Here is a 6214-nt window from a genome sequence, read left to right on the forward strand (position 1 = left end):
GCTGTGYGCACTGTTAGCCTTGTCCTTGAAAATGGAGTTTTGCCCTTTGAATTTTTTCTGATGAGCAGTGGCCATTGAACAGAAGGGACCTCTGTAAAAGAAATGGCACACTGGATTTCCCTGTTTGTGTCTAATTTGCACCAGACAAATTAGTTTACAAGAATTCTCTCCCCTTCTTAGCAGGAGCTCTGAGGTGGCTGTGATATCTGTTTAATTTATCCTTAAATTGCCAGTTTAAGATTCTGTAGGCTGAATTTGGTTAACAGTCAGAATGCTCTGCTGGACAGGATAACCACCAACTCTTTCCCAGAACATCATGAGCTCAGGAGGCTACAGGAAGTCTGGCTGTGTGAAGAGGGATGAGGAAGGTTTGCTGTGTGAAGTGCCATTAGCATCATCTTAAAATTCAGTTTTGCTGAGATACAGAAGAAGAATTAATGTATGAAAGTTCAGGGAGATACTGAGTAGAACAGGAGCAGCCTTTTGTGTCCCTAGGGTAGCTGCGTAGCTCAGCTGGAGGCCACAGGTCTTGATCCTGCTCCCAGTAAGATGTGGATAACATCTTGTCTTTGATTACGCTGGGATTTCTTGATTGTGTAATAAGGAAATACCCATAAGTTGTCCATATTTAAAGCTTGGAAGAGTAAGCCTGCAGCTATGCTGACATAGGTAAACAGGCTTTWCTTCTAGAAGTACACAATGTCTGAGGCTCAACTATACAGTTTAGAGACTGGGCAGCATTCCTGGCTTCCAAGTGGATGTAAGATCATTTGCCATCRAAACTGATGTAAATACACAGGGAAAAATTACTAAATACAGTACATGCGTGTCAGAGCTTTACAGCACATATAGTTTAGGAGAAATACAATGTGGCCATGTGGCTAGCCCTCTGTAAAGCAGCGTGTTTCATGAACACCGACTGAAGAARTGAAAAGCTTTGCTGAATTTGTGGTGTTAACAGTACAGTAGGTGAGTGCATTAGCCTGCAGGCCAGTCACCCAGAGCTCACTGATAAAGTGGCTAAAATAGCTTCTGTTGATACAATGCCTGAACTGAAGCTTGGTGCTAGTTTATAAAATCTGATGCACTCAGAGACAGAGAATGTTTATTCCAAGACAAGCATGAACTCTTTCTGACATGTATTTAGCCTTTCCAGTATTGGGAATCCTCTGGGAATCCCAGCAGCCCCCGATGTGCTAWTTTTTGCCATGAGAGATTAGTGACTAGAAGACCAACAAGACCTCTGTTGTTGGAGTGCAAACCCATCCTTTGTCAACGCACCACATGCAACACAGTGAAGCGAGGATAGTACGAGGGGCCTGTATGCAGCAAGGAGCACTAGCAGCAGGATCGGGAGGGTACTTTTGCCCAAATATCCCACATGCTGGCTTGTCTGATGCACTAAGCTTTGTCATTTCATGCACCAGTTGTCTCTCYAAAGCCTCACCTGTCTGTCCCAGCTTTTCCCTTTACTTTGCAAAGACCTGTGGAGAGAAACTGGTGTTTCTATACGTGGCTAACATAACAGATCCTAGTGGGAAAGGGAAATGTAACAGCGTTAGATTGGTGAACAAAAACTACTGATAGCAATACAAGCAAATTGCTCAAAATCTGGTCTGCAAACAGCTTTGGCCCTGATAGGGCCTGCACATGGAATGCAACAGAGGTACTTTGGTTAATGAAAGCTGTGTAAAGGATGAGCTATTTCTAACATGATGGTAAAAGGGAGGCATAGGAAGTTGTTTAGGACCTGCATCTTCACTTTCTCTCTACGCGATGTTGAATCATGCTGCGCAAACAGAGAAGGTTTGTATGTGGATCTTGCATCAAAGTTGAATGCTGTTTGTAGTGGTGAAATTGTGGTTGTGCTCTTCCTCCCAGATCCCATCCTCTCCTCTCAGATACTAAATTACCCATCCCCAGAAGCACTGTATCACTAACCAGTTTCCATCTGGGTTGTGCTCCTCCTGCAGCCAGAATGGAGACCCCCGACTCTTCCAGTATATTGAGCAGAACCAAGTATTCCAAGAGTGTGCAGCATGGGGAAATGGTAATGTGAAGTAGAGGGGAATGGGCTAGTTGTGTCCTTTGCTTCTGCGTTTGCTCTACCACGTTTTCCAGATAGGGATATCTCTCCAGATAAGGAGAGAATTGGGTATCTCCAGCCTCAAAGAATCTCCTGGGGTTTATTTGGATTCCTGGCAGTAAGCAGTGTTCAGCCCTGCTCTATGCAGAAAATTGATCTGTATGGTTTGACTTTTACTGGGACTTTGTTAAATTGCTGTGCATCTTTTTTAGGTTCAGATGTGGCTTTCAGTATGGCTTGAGTTCTTTTTAAAGTTTTCTCTACAAGTAACACTTTGTGTGCTGACAAACTCCCCTGATGATGAACAGTGTGGCCTTCTCTCCTGCTCTGCTCAGGCTCGTCAGCTGTAGAGTCAAACCTATATTCTCCAGGGCAGGAGATGGAAAATATTTATAGGCAGTGAATCCAGTTTGAAAGGACATTCCTGAGACCTTGTGCTTTTAAACTTGGACAGAATCCCTCACACGTCTGGCTCAGGACCTTGAAACTGGACTGGACCATAAAGTAGTTCACTGGGCCAGATTGAGAAAAGYTTTCTCTCGTCCAGACTTCCTGCTGAGACTATCGAGAGTGTCTTGGGTAAGTTCCAGCTCTATGATTTATGGAGAAACCGCAGGCCAGGAATCTGCAATCTAAGCTCCTCAAGCAGCAACTGTTTAAAACATTATGGGAAGAAATGGCCACTGCTTCCAAAAGAAGAGAACTTGTGAGCCATTAATAATGTTTAGCACTTCTGTAGCACTTTACAGTTGTTACTTCACAAGGAAGATGGGAGTATTACTTAAGTCAGAATTATTCTTGTTGCACAGAGAAGTTTCATGTGGAGATTAAATAAATTTCCCCAAGAAACACATTGAATCCGAGTTAGGGGCACAACCTGGGACACAAGAATCCCAACACAAAGTAGAATCAATCACTTTTCCAAGATCCAAAGGCATATAGAGAAGTACCTCCTAGACTTGGATGAGACAGGCAATATGAACATAGCAGGAACTTGAAGAACCTCTTCCTGAAAGCATTCCTGCTCTATACCCTATTCATTTGAAAACTCCTCCCAAGGCAGTTCTGGGACAGCTCTGCTATCACCAGTCCTTGTCTGGTGATATGATAATGTGCTTTCTCAGTAACTTAAGGTTCAAAAATCCCTGAGATTTCAGTAAAGACCTGGAAGCTTGGCTTCTTACTGGAATCATCCTCTACAAAGTTCTTTTTAGTTGGAAACTTACTCTATTGCCCAGGAAGAATAGGATGGCATGCTAAAAATGATCTTGCTAGTCTATCTTGCTATCTCTCTTGACTGAGAACTGCTCACCTCAAGTCCCTTGGGCATAGTTGAACCTAAGTTTTCCTTTTATTTCATCAGTGGAAAGCTCTTTTCCAAAAAAAGGCATTTGCTCTCCTTCTGTTTGCAGAATTATCTTTTGTTTCTCCTTTTCCTTCCCTTCTCCATTTACCTCCATCTTCTCTAGAGCCCTTAGTGACTGATGCTGTGGTTGCGATGCAATTCAAGCCAAGAGGGCAGTTTATCCACCTTGACAGTCGCTTTCTCGTTTTCATCCATGCCAGAAGGGTGCTCCCACATTGCTGTCTCCCACCGTCAGAGCTGGAGCCCCTTCTGGCAAGAAATCAATCTCAGATCATAAGCCCATTCCCTTTTGACTGTTCCAGGAAACAGTCTGGAGTGTGAACAGGTATGACTGGATAAAAAATACTCCATCAGCCCTGGTTGAAATGGGGTAATTGGCAGAAATGCAGGGATCAAAGGCTTCTATAAGTACTTAAAATTATAAGGACTCCTGATTGTCCTATTGCCCTTAATCTACTTGCATGCAGCAGGAAGGATGAAAACTTGGTGAAATAAGCAGCATTTCCTCCTCCTCGTAAGTCTGTATGGCAAAACATGTCCTAATGGATTGCTTATTAAAAATCTCTGTCTGACTTTGTTCCAAATGTCAAGATATTATGTGCATGGGATTTGGGGTCAGGTAGTAGCAGTTAACAAGAAGCAGTCTGTGAAGCCAAAAAAACTCGGTTCTTCTTTTGTAGCCCAAGTAAATGAGGGGTAATTGGGTTAAAACCTGTTCCAGAAGTAAATCAGTAAGTAAGTGCATAATGGAATGGTCCCAAAAGAAACTCTGGGAAGTCAGAGCTGTGACAGGAGGCAGAGGGRGAATCCGCTTGAGTTTTGTCTTTGCAAATATATCTAAATCACTGCGCTTGTTTTCTCGAGTAGTTTAGCAGGTGCTGTAATTTGTCTTGCAATATGCTTCAAGAAATCAAGGCTTAAGCATTTTTTTTAACTGGGTATTGCATTTTAAAAGTATTTAGAGAGACTTCTAGTATATATTTAAAGCCCAATGCCCTTACTGAATGATGGTGATTCTTCTTGGAAGTTATATTTGATTTCATCTTCAAGGAGAACAAGAGGAAATTTTTATAACAAGTTAATTTGAAGTGTATCCTCTCTAACTCGTGCCGTGTGACTTACGGAATGGGAACCTGCATGGTTATCTGGCAGGCTTACAGGAGGAGACAGAGGAATGTATACTGGCATGCACCATCCCAAAGTTTATACCTTACAGGGAAAAAAAAGATAACTGTTCTTGAGGAAAATGCTGCATTGTTTCTTGCTTTGTCCTTCCAAGAGAGTCAGTGCACGGAGTATTGTGCTGAGTTCCATCATCTGACATGGCCAAAGTTCAAGAAATCCCRTGAAGGGCAGGTTAAAGCTAAACTTTGCTCTGTCTTCCCATCCACTGCTATTAGGGACTGGGGCCCTTTGCTGCTTTTCTGCTTGTTGCTGACCTGGATTGAGCCAATTTGCATTGCAGGCTTCAAAAAGATAGTCTGAAGTTACCAAACAGCCACCAGAGTTAAAAGTCTTAATGTAGATCAGTGGATCTGCCTGTCACACTGAGCAGAGAGAGAAGAGCAAAACACAGATTTTAAGATGTGCTTAGTTTAGCATTCTAGAGATAGCTGTGTATATGTATAGATAATATTTAATGTGCTCATTTTATTTATATATGTTTATATATTTAGTGTAAATAGCATTACACTGATTTCAAGCACAGCTGTTTTTAAAATATATTTAATATTTGAAATGCTGTTTTGTATATGATCATAGTTTTCTAGAAAGCTGAAAAATAAAGCATGATAGTAAATATCCTGTGCTTTGCAATATATATCAGAAGTGTTGCTATTTCAGGGATCTCTCTCTGCATCTGTGTAGCTGTATAATTCTTGGAATGGTACTAATAGCAAGTATTTCTAGTTAAGACAAAATTTTCATGCTAGAGTTTAGAGCACTGGGGCCCTAAGCTCATGCTTTAGGCATGTCTGTAGAAGTGGCTTCACTTCCACTAGTATGTGTATGTTTTTTTTTTTTTTTAACCTCTTTAGTTTTTGAGCTTGGGTTAAAAACTGAATTGCTTTACACGTTCTGAAAAAGCATGGTGTCTCAGTAGCTCATTTTGTTTTAGAAGTTGTAGGGTTTTTTTTGTTTTTTTTTTGTTTTTTTTTTCTATAAGATTCCTGAACTGGCAATGCTATGACTGTGCCAAATTGTTTTGGTAATGTCAAATTAGGGATCAAGATGTGATTATGGAAAAATAAATGCTGATTCATGTAAAGGAGCCATGTAAAGGTTGCTTACACTTAGAATTAGTGTTACTGAGTGTTTGATGTTTTGAAGCAATCTAATAGGGATGTTGCTGACAGATAGCCACAGCATCTGCTGTGTGCTGCTAAACTTCTATATGCTCCTTGGCCTGTTAGGAGACGTTACCTMGTAGTAGGCTTGCTTCTTGTTGCACCCATACCAAACTTTAAGGAAAAACTGATTTCAACACAGAAACCTGCRTTCAAAATGGAAACCCCCATGTATGAGGAAGCCCCCTGCATCTCTGGTGATTTTAATACCTGCAGACCTTTAGCCACAACTAACTACTCATTTGGAGGAAATCGCTTTTGAACACAGCTCARAGTTAAAATTCGGTCTGAGATCTCAGAGCCTGAACTGAATGCTGTGAATATGAGACATCCATCTGCCTTCTCCACTCCAGGTAGTAAAAAGTACAAAATACCAAAGTAATGCTCTTTCAGTAGGCCGATGAGCTCAGTGAAAGC

The sequence above is a fragment of the Rhea americana genome, unplaced genomic scaffold (genome assembly GCF_003343005.1).
Source record: "Rhea americana isolate MKP2758 unplaced genomic scaffold, rheAme1 scaffold_255, whole genome shotgun sequence".
Taxonomy (NCBI): Eukaryota; Metazoa; Chordata; class Aves; order Rheiformes; family Rheidae; genus Rhea; species Rhea americana.